This window comes from Egretta garzetta, unplaced genomic scaffold, assembly GCF_000687185.1.
Source record: "Egretta garzetta isolate BGI_Z169 unplaced genomic scaffold, ASM68718v1 scaffold511, whole genome shotgun sequence".
Lineage (NCBI taxonomy): Eukaryota > Metazoa > Chordata > Aves > Pelecaniformes > Ardeidae > Egretta > Egretta garzetta.
In genome coordinates this window covers 904,098-915,113 of record NW_009258554.1, presented here as the reverse complement: position 1 = coordinate 915,113, position 11,016 = coordinate 904,098, and the positions used below count along the sequence as shown (strand labels likewise).

Here is an 11,016-nt window from a genome sequence, read left to right as displayed (position 1 = left end):
TTGCTCAGTTAAGCCCGGGTATTTGTTTTTGTACGTTTTGGCGGCGGGGGGGGTGGGTTGTGGTTGATGTGGGCTGTGTGTATCAAAGCAACTGTAGGTAGCGCAGAACTGCATTAACTTAATGTTAAACTAGAAGTGTAAATACCGCAGAATTAGCCTGGCTGTGCGATGGCTGCCAGGAAATGCCGGTCACTAACATCTGTGAGGGGCCGTGGCTGGGGCTGAGATTTGCTAAAACTGCCGAAAGTTACTGAGCAGGATGTGAGTCTTTGCTAATAGCTGAGGTTGCCTAATACCCTAAATGTTTCAAGCTCTTCCTTGCCGCTGAGGGGTTTTTAGGAAGAAGCAGGGAATGTCTGCTGAAGGAGTAGGTTAACAAACATTGTATGTACTTGAAATTTTGAAAAGGCAGATTTTGGTTGCTTTTCCTCCCTGTAAAACCAGACAGAGAGGGTATAGATTGAGAGGTGCAGATGTGGTGTCTAACTAAGCTGAGCTAACTTTGGCAGCCCAAAGTATGAACTCCTAGCTGGTGCCTCTTGGGAGTTTTGGGGGTTTGTTTTGGTTTGGGATTTTTTTTTTTTTGTCTAAAATACATGCAAAGAGTGTGTAGGAGGGGAAAGAGATCTGGTTTTGCTTTTAATTTCTGTTAACAATAGCGGTGCATGCTTAAACAGGATAATGGGCAGCTGTCTTTTAAGCTAGAAAGTTTTATATGTCATGATGCACTGTCAGCAGTCTAGAGAAGGCAACTAGCCAGATGTAGCTAGAGACATACGTAAACCAAAATGTGTCCTTTGGGATGAAAGCTTCTGTAATTTTTTCCTAGACATGTTTCCTATCCTTTGTCTGTTCTGCCTCCTTTCCTAATGTTTGACCGTATACTTACCACTGTTTTACCTGACCTCTGCTGCCTTCGCTGCTATTTAAAAATACCCCAAGAAAACAGTCCACTGCTGCAGTTTCACTTTAGGCTGGGCATGGTGGAGTAAATGTAAAATCAAAACAAAAGGAAAAAGAGGACATTCCAATATTGCTTAGGCATCTAACATAACCATGGGTATACCTCACATAACAAGTCACACAGAGCTTGAGAGTAATACATTATAGAGTTTCTGTGAGTCCTTAGATGCTTGGGCTTTGACTGACTTTGTCTTCCTGGCTGTACTTTTTTTTTTTTTTTTTTTTTTTTTTTTAGGGATCGTGAACCACAGTAATTTGGTGAGGGGTTCATCAGTACCTCACCAATTTTCACTGAGGAAACTTGTTGCCCCGCACTCTGGGTGTGCTCATAGATGAGTGAATGTGTAAGCCTGCTACTTTGCCCCTTGGTTTCAATAAGCCATTTTCTAAAATGCAGAGAGACTTAACAAAAATTAGTTGGCTTAAGGTAATGAGCAGCCTCCTCAGAAGCAATTGTGAAGTTGGTGACACACATAGAAAAAAGTACCATCAACTGAAGTTATGACAGTTGAAAACAATTTCCCCTTCCCTTTCTGTTGGCTGCACTGTTTTGGGCGGATGATTCAGTAACCCTTCCAGTGAGTGACTGCAGCGTGGGAAGCTGTTGCTGAGCAGGGTTGGTGAGACCCACTTCCTTTTTCTAACCCACTACACTCGCCGTGCTGTTGCTGAGCTTCGGGGTAGGTCAGGGTGAGCAACAGCGGTTTTTTCAGCAAAACTTTCATGTGGCAGAGGCTGTTTTGGAGATGGAGTGGCAGAGGGAAAGTGTCATATCAGTATCGGTAGACACCTGTAAATTGCGAAAGTAAAGCTAAATGCTCGTTAACAGCTCATCTTATTAAAATGCCTACAAATGCACTTAATGGGCCTTATTCACCACCACTCCATCAAACCTGCTTGGCTGTAAGGCTGAATAGCACAGCTGCAAATCCAGTTCCTTCTAGTAACTATTATTTGAATGTCATCTGCAGGGAGGTGGGGTTCAGGTTTTTTTTTTTTTTTCTATGCACAGGGGAAAAACACCCCACAGCTTAAATACCCATGTGGTGGTTCACCATCAAGTGTTTAATCACTGTGTTCAGTCATTGGACCATAACTGTTTCACGACACATCATGCCTTATGTCCTGGAGGAGTGCACTGTTTATAACCCTGCCATCTTCAAGGGGCTGGATAGGAGTACATAGTTTGGTCTCTGAAACCCATCTTGCCAGCGTGATGGATATTCACTAAAAGTCTCTGGAGAAGAATTGATGCAACATGTCTCATAAAGATGGACTATGGTGGTGCATGTGAGGAAGACCTTTCCTGGTCCTCCTTTACAGATGTGTTCATTTTGCCTTTGCTATTGGCTGACTTCTCTCATTCCCTTCTGCAGCATCTTTTTGCTGTGTAGGATGTTACTGTAAACCATGGTCACGCTTAGTGCTGCTAAAATATTTCTGGACTCCTTGGCATGAGAAGGATTAGTGATCAAAACGAGCAAACTTCAGCATGAAACGGGCTAGTGATCAAAACTACTAAAATATGATAAAGAAAACTTTAAAACTGTTTTTTTTATGAAGAAGTTTCAACGTTTGGATTTTATTTTGCTGAGAATGTATATGAGGGCAAGAGAAAAAACTTAGAAACTATAGAGAAAAATGCTTAAAAAATAAAAACATTTTCATGGAAGATAGTTGTTTCCTACCAGCCTCAAACAAATCATCTTTCAGCAGTTATTCCTGTAACATGTTTGTGTCCTATTGATGTCTGCTCCTTTTAGCTAAGGAGTCAGGAAAGGGAAACTGCAGTAAACAAGTTGGCCAAGCCTCAGAAGATATGTGGAATGGCTAATAGGTGAGAGGTGGATTTTGGGAAGCTGGAGTCCTTCCCATTCAGCAGCTGCTCTTCAAAGGAAAACTGGATGCTTGCCCAGCTCACTGCAGTTTCTTGCTACTTACCACAGCATCCTGCTGGGAAATCTTGGCCTCCTATTAATTTAATTGAATTGTTATGACATGGTACTGTTAATCAGTTTCCCATTTTTTTCAGATTCACATGATTCTCCACAGCATATGGTCTGTTCTTTTTTGATGTCAAAAGCAAGAAAAATCTTGGGAAAAAAAAGAGTGAAAGAATCATTTGGTTAGCTTTCTGTGAAAACATGGCAAGTAAACATGAAGAGTTGACTGTGCCTGTCCTCTTCTGCTTCTAATAGTTTTGGGCATCACCTCACAATTGTCTTGTTCTCATATTTATGTCTCCCGTGTCTGTAGCTTTGCTTGTTGGGCCTGCAAGGCAATAGGAAGCTGATAAGAAGATAACATCTCAATTTAAGCCCCCTCTGTAGTAGCGTGCCCAGCGTGTTGCCTGGCTGTGGGCTCCATCTTCAGCTTTTCCACAGAGCTCTTCATTTTTGTTCCTTCTCCTCCCATTTGTCCACTTCTTTCTTGTGTGCAGACTGACTCATGTCTCAATTCTGTCAACACTTCTTACATGCTTCTAGCTTTACGTGGGTGAGCAGAAACAATCATCACTGTAATTTTATTTCTATTGTATCATGTAAATTTGTGCTTGCTCAGGTGGGGAAACTAGCTTAAGTACTTCTGCTGGCCACAGCTTTGTTAATGTACTCTGAATGAGCCACTGCATCAGATAAGGTTTTGGCTTGGTTGGACCTTTACAAGGGAAAACCAGCAGGTATTCCCCATGGTGCTGAGCAGGTAGCCAGTGCAAATCTAGAAGCAGCTGATGTATTTTACTGCAAAACCAACTTGTCTTTTTCTTTAATTGCTTCCTGACTTCTGGATGTCATTCTCTGGAGTTACACTTTCTTAGTACAAAAGTGTGTCCTCAGCTGCAGCCCAGCTCCAGTTCACCTGGGCAGTATCTGAAAAGGAGATGAGTGTTTTCATGGTGACTGCTTTCTAGGTATCCTTTGAGGTTGTTACATCTCTGCCTGCAGTGTGGCTTTATCTTCTCCTTCCGTTATCTTTGCTTCCTCATTTCAATAGCGAGGAGTTCCTGGCTGGATGAATTGTTCTGGGCATTTTGGGCTGTTAGATCATCCCTGTGGCGCCCTGGGGACTGGCAAGGGCGTGGACCAACAGTTGAGTTGGTGTAGGCTGTCGTGTGGTGGGAGAATCCTTCCCCCCCTGCCCTCTTGTGGTAAACCTGCTAAATTCTTGACTAACTGACGGGAGCTTACAACACTCCAGCATAGTCAGCTACATATAAAAAATGTTACTGGCACAGCAGGTAAGTTGGCTAGTGTGGGGTAGGAAAAAAACATATGTAGGTAGCACCTTGAAAATCCTGAGCTGGGGAATGGTGACATACCAGAAAAACTATTGGGTTTTGTGCCTGTAGAAACCCAGTGTTGAAAGGTGAGAGATCTTAATTGTTAAGTCTCAGTTCTGAATCCTCATCAACCAACTGATGGTTCCTGATTAAGCTCTTCGCTTTTTAATGCATGTCAGAAACAGCACAGCTTCATCAATGCTGGGAACATCATTGCAAATATTTTAACTGGGACAATAGACCTGGAGGAAAAGAGAATCCATTTATCTGCTGAGCTGGTTCAATATTCATATTGATCATAAAACAAAAAGGGGAAATGCAGCACTTCCTCATTTAACCATGTCTTATCTGCTAATAAACAGAAACACCAGCACTCAAATGAAAGCAGATGTTGCTGTTCTTCAGGCAAATAATGCCTTATCATTTATATAAGGGCTTTGTCATGATGCAATTTCCAATAATTACTGATAACTGCAACAGCACAATGACAAAATGACTGAATATTAAATGATATGTTTTAATAGAAGTCATTAAATTGCAAACAAAAAAAACATGGTTAGTAGCCAATTATTTTTGTTGCCTGTTGTGGGTTCACCCTTAGCTGGCAGCTCAGCCCCACACAGCTGCTCACTTTCTCCCCTCAGTGGGATGGGGAGAGAATTGGAAGGGCAAAAGCAAGGAAACCTGGGGACTGAGATAAAGACAGTTTATAGGTAAAGCAAAAGCTGTCTGCACAAGCAAAGCGAAAAATGGAATTTATCTCCATCATCAGGCAGATATTTAGCCATCCTTCGGAAAGCCGGGCTTCATTGCATGTAGCAGTTACTTTGGAAGACAAATGCCCTAACTCCGAATGTCATCCCTTCTTCCCCCAGATTTTATTGCTGAGCGCAATGTCGTATGGTGTGGGGTATCCCTTTGATCAGTGGGGGTCAGCTGTCCTGGCTGTGTCCCCTCCAAAATTCTCATGCACCCACAGCCTACCTGCCTGGGGGAGCAGTGTAAGCAACATAAAAGGCCTTGATGCAGTGTAAGCACTGTTCAGTAATAACTAAAACATCCCTGTGTTATCAACGCTGGTTTGGCCACAAATCCAAAACAAGGCACCATACCAGCTGCTGTGAAGCAAGTTAACCCCATCCCAGCCAAAACCACTGCACCTGCTTATGCAAAGATCATTGTCAGGCTAAATAATTTACCTAAGAAAGTCTGATTAAGCGTTTGATGTGCTAGGAGTAAGGGGGGTTTTTATAGCTTGATCTGCTTTTCCATACTGGTAGTTACCATTTATATTCTTCTCAGTGATTGTAGTTAAGCTAGTTTTGGTTTAATCAGCATTTGCTTGCTTGCTTTCTAGGTTTTTACCATTATCAAAGGATTTAGGTTGCAGATGCTATGTGGGAGTGTTCTGGGGTGTGGGTGGAGGAAACCTGATTTGGAAGGTACAAAGTTGCAACATCATTTCTATTAACTATTGTATTGGGTTTAGCGAGGCAAGGTTTTGGAAGTGGGGGAGGCTACAGGGGTGGCTTCTGTGAGAAACTGCTAGAAGCTTTCCCTGTGTCTGCTGCTGGCCAAGGCCAAGCAAATGAGCAATGGTGGTAGCGCCTGTGGGATAACATATTTAAGAAGGAAAGAAAACCTGCTGTTGGATGGTGGCAGGAGAGACAGAAGTGAGAGAAAACAGCCCTGCAGACACCAAGGTCAGTGCAGAAGGAGGGGGAGGAGGTGCTCCAGGGGCTGGAGCAGAGATTCCCCCGCAGCCCCTGGTGCAGCCCATGGTGAGGCAGGCTGTCCCCCTGCAGCCTGTGGAGGCCCACAGGGGAGCAGATCCCCACCTGCGGCCCAAGGAGGACCCCACACTGGAGCGGGTGGATGCCTGAAGGAGGCTGTGACCCTGTGGAAGCCCATGCTGGAGCAGGCTCCTGGCAAGACCTACAGACCCATGGAGACAGAAAAGCTCACACCAGAGCAGGTTTGCTGGCAGGGCTGGTGACCCTGCAGGGGACCCACGCTGGAGCAGTCTGTTCCTGAAGGACTGCACCCTGTGGAAAGGATGGACCCACGCTGGAGCAGTTCATGAAGAACTGCAGCCCGTGGAAAGGACTCGCGTTGGAGCAGTTCATGGAGGACTGTCTGCTGTGGGAGGGACTCCAGGCTGGAGCAGGGGCAGAGTATGAGGAGTCCTCCCCTGAGGAGGAAGGAGTGGCAGAGGCAGTGTGTGATGAACTGACCACAGCCCCCATTCCTCATGGCCCCGCACCACTGTCAGGGAGGAGGTAGAGAAATCGTGAGTAAAGTTAAGCCTGGGAAGAAGGAGGGGGGTGGGGGGAGGAAGCTGTTTTAAGATTCAGGGGTTTTTTTTATCCTCTCCTACTCTGATTTGACTGGTAATGAATTAAACTAATTTTACCAAATTGAGTCTGTTTTGCCCATGATGGTAATTGGCAAATGATCTCTCCCTGTCCTTATCTCAACCCACGAGCCTTTCAATATATTTTTTTCTCCCCTGCCCTGTTGAGGAGGGGAGTGATAGAGCAGCTTTGGTGGGCACCTGACATCCAGCCAGGGTCAACCCGTCACAACTATATTTGTAACCAGTTTTTCTTAAGTCCAACAGGATCTAAATGCTCAGTGGAGGATTTGTCTGTATGATTAGGTGCAGTATAATTGTGAAAGTACAATTCAGACTAAATTGTATTTATATTCAAATTGATCAAGTTGATTCCCTTAATTGTGGCTGGTTTGACCTTCTGAGCACAACAAAAATAGTGAAAAGTACCTCTTACATGTTGTTACATGTCGACATTAAGTTCATAGATATATTTTGCTCTTGGTTGTGTTAAAGGTCCTCTGCCCCACGCAGGGCAATGCTACACAGATTTGGGGCCGTTTGTCCCAAGACCCCCATCTAGCAAGACCCTGTTTGGGTGTTTCCAGTGTCATTAGTGCCACAACCTAGGAGTAAGGCTGGGGATCCAACAGTCAATCGGAGACTTCCAAGAAGATCCAGAGCAAAGATAAGGGAGAAAGCAGGTGGTTTCTGCAGGTGAGCTGCAGGGGAGAAAGGAAGATAACAGAGTGAGAGAACAGCAAGGAAGGGTTAAGACTGTCACTGATTATCCCCCTTCCCTCCTCATTTATGAGAGAAACTTTCATTAACAGTGCAAAGTAATAGGAATATTTGTTCGGACTCTGGGATGTTGTCTTAGGACTAATTTAGTGCAGCAAAGATGTTTTCATTTTGAAAAATACAACATTGCTAACTGGCTGGTAGGAAAACAATTCTTTACCAAAGTTCAGTTCTCAGGCAAATTATTATATAGATTTGTGTATATTTAGAAGTTCAGAGTGGCCAATTAGGCAGATTCCTTCCTTGAACTGATTGAAATTTTCCTAAACGATAATAAAGTTTGTCAGTATTGCACAACTTTGCTCTTGCACTGAATCTTTTTCAATATACAGTATCTTGGGTATGTTTTTAGTACTGCTTATCGGAGTGTGGATGTGTTACTTGTGAAGGGTGCCTGAGGACTGGATTTATACCTGTGTATTGTTTTGACTTGTGTAACAAAAGCCTGAAAGATGTTTTTATGGGTTTTTTATACAAGCATGAGAAGCTTAATCTGCCTGCTTTTACTCAAGGTTTATAGGAACACCAATATGTTAGCTAATGTTGGAAGTATTTTTTTCACAGTAGAACTCTGCTCATGTTTGAAATTGGTTGCTCAGCACAGCTTGTGTGATACCTGATTTAACCAATTGCTTATATTTTGTATTTCCTTCAAATAATAAAAAGTTTAGTAATTCTTGTCGTGTTTTGCTTTCATGAGGACTTCAAGGGCAGGATGTAGTTCTGTCTTGTTACAAGCAGACAGAAGCCAGCACAGCCATGAAAGAGCAGTGCCCACCTTTCTCCTCAGGCCCGGTGGTTGTTCCCAGCCTCTCTCGTACGAGCAGGAGCAGAGGTGCAGAAGGGCAGAAGATGTGGTTCACAGCTGACCTCCCTTCCTCCCCTGGATTTGGGTTCAGGCTGTAGCCAGGTGCCTGCGTGGTCACGCACATGCCTGTGCCAGCACAGGGCAGGCTGCTGTGCTGGGGTGTAAGTAAAGGGAGGTTTAGGGTTGCATCTCTGGCAGCAGTGGTGCCTAATGCCAATTTAGTGTCGTGAGCTTCAGCTTTCTGTGCCATGCTGGAGGGTGTGTTCACCACTGAAAAGGCACAGCTGGCTTTTTCAAGCATCCACCCCTGAAAATGTAAATACAACCTTGGATAGCCATGGCTACACCGCGTTAATAAGCTAAGCCCCAATACACTTGGCATTGACCTCAACAAGTTGCAGAGAGGTTACAAACTCAGCTGCCTTGCCTCCTCTGCTGGAACGAATTATATTCTGGCAATGTTGAAACAGTCATATCCACCTTTATCTGTCAAGGCATAAGGAAACGAGTGGGAGGAAACCTAGCCCTCATCTAGTCAGCAAAAACTTCAGACTTCCTTGTTGCTAGGATTTTGCATCACATTAACGAAGCAAGCTTACATGCTTTTTCCTCGTGACCGTGGCGTCTTCCAGGGTAAACAAAGCATACCTGGGGGAAACCAGGCAGAGCCCACAGAACTTCTGGTTGCTTCTTTATGTTCAGGACATCTTTATCCTTAAGATGAAAGAGTCTAATTCTGACTTTTTTTTTCCTTCATGGGTTGCCTCTCAAATATATTTCTAGGAAGCAAAATCTTCATATCCTACTCACAAGCCTGGCACTTACTAAATGTTGTCTTTTCCCTTCCCTGCGTCTTATGAGGCATCAGGAAAAAGAGCAGCCGTAACTGATGCAGCCTTTCTGTTCAGGCCATACAGGATCCTTCATCACTGTGTGCTACGAGCAATGTATCAAATTTAAGTGTTTAGAGTGTGGTTGCATAGTGATTTTGAACCCAAACATAAGACAAAGGGGATGCCCTGCAGCAGGCAGTATGTAACCCAGGACTTCTGTGGCAAGCCTGGCTGCAGAGAGCTCACGCTTCCACTCGGATGGGCTTAGCCCCTGCGAGCATTACCAGCGAGATCAGCGCTGGGTAGCAGTAACTTAAAGGAATGGTGTTTTAAAACCATACCCACCTACTTCGAGCAGTCTATCACAGTCCTGAATTTTGGAAGGTTTCTACTATCATAATCTTGCATTTTTGCCTCTCCAACTTCTTACCATTATTGCAGCTACAACTGTCACATACGCAGTTCAGGTGTGCACAGGTTTCATGGCCTGTGTCCTTTGGTTTTCTGATTAACAGCTTTGTGCAATGCTTCTTGATGGTTGATTCTTCCAGTCTGTATGCCTTGCTATTCATCAAATTGTTTTCCTCCTGCCCCTCTCATGCCACCAAGCAGAAGCAAATTACTGACAATCCAGTTTCTATTCTGAGAGTAATATTCTTGTTTCTTTCCCCCCACAGGATTTAAACTGCCTCGTAAGAAATAGTAAGTATTTTTTTTCTTCATAGCAGTTTTCTCATCAGATCATGCTTTTTTTTTTTTTTTTTTTTTTTTTAAACTGGGTTCATACAGCAAGTTCTTCCTGCTAGGATCGGAGAGATGTAAGTGAAGCACTGCTATATTGCCTTGCTTTGAGAGTTTTTGGGTTGCTCCATAATCAGCTCCAGCTAAAAGAGGAATGGGAAGTTAAGTCTTTTTCAGGATAGACTTTGGGTGTGGAGGTGGGTGGAACATGACCCAACTTGTTTAGTTTCTATTTAAAACTGGGATGGTCAATTTTTAAAGAAATGGGAATTTTAGGACAAGTTTGTCAGTAGATGTTCATTATAAGCTATTAAATTGATGATAGTAGTTGATGAAAAAATTAATGTATGGACTAGAATTATAAAAGGGGCATAAAGGGGTGCAGCTGAGAGCAATTAATGTAAATTGTTGGGCATAAAGTCCAATGAATTAACTCAATTATGTTAAAGATATTTTCTAACCTAAATGATTCTATGATTTGGAAAAGGAAACTAGAGTTACTGTAAGTCCCACTGAACAAATATATTGGACATATCAGGTGTAAGGGGTCAAGTTTTAGCAGTGGCACAGATCTGAAACACTTCAGTTTGATTATGGATAACGTTCTTAAAAAAAGGAGAATGTTCTGCATTTGTCCATTTGGTACACGGAGGCATCTGGAGGGCGCTGCAGGACTCCTGGGCCTTTCTTTGCGGTGGTCCTTCTAAGCAGGCTCATTTCTGCCTCGGTGCCCAACCCTGTATCGTACTGGTACAAGTATTTTCATAGCCATGTTTGGCTTGCCAGATCAGGGAGATGACTATGCTGAAAATAACCAGATTTAAAACTTTTTTTGGCAGGAGAGGGGTTGGGTGGGATCGGTTTGGATCATATTTCCCACTGGCAGATGGCCATTGTGATACAGATTGACAACACTGCTAAGCCAAACCGCGGCTCCACCATTTTATGCTGCCTTATTTGACTATTTGGTTTAAATTCTGCCTGATGGTTCTTGTTATGTTTTTCTGCTCTAGGGGAAAGACTATTTTATTTTTTTTTTTTTTTTAGTGCTTAGTACACTATTTTCTGAAAGGTGCTTTAATTACCAGGTTTTCTGTAGGTATTTTTTGGTAGAATGAGCATTTGAGGATTGTCTAATTACTTCCTAATCCTAAAACCATGTTATCACAAGAAGGGATGGTGCCCACCTTCCACTGTTCCCATCACTAAAAGTGTACTTTGGTGGGGGGTGGGGACTGACTGTGCACTGCGTAATGGC

General features: G+C 43.5%; 1 protein-coding gene across 2 annotated transcripts in view; it reads left to right on the top strand.

Moving 5' to 3' along the window:
- The first annotated feature begins 9,697 nt into the window (after positions 1–9,697).
- IL17RA (interleukin 17 receptor A) overlaps positions 9,698–11,016 on the top strand; it is a 15,293-nt gene continuing 13,974 nt past the window's right edge. For both annotated transcript variants that reach the window (XM_035903385.1, XM_035903384.1), the window contains exon 1: positions 9,698–9,719. The gene's annotated coding sequence lies outside the window, so the exon portion shown is untranslated. The remainder of the gene's footprint in view (positions 9,720–11,016) is intronic.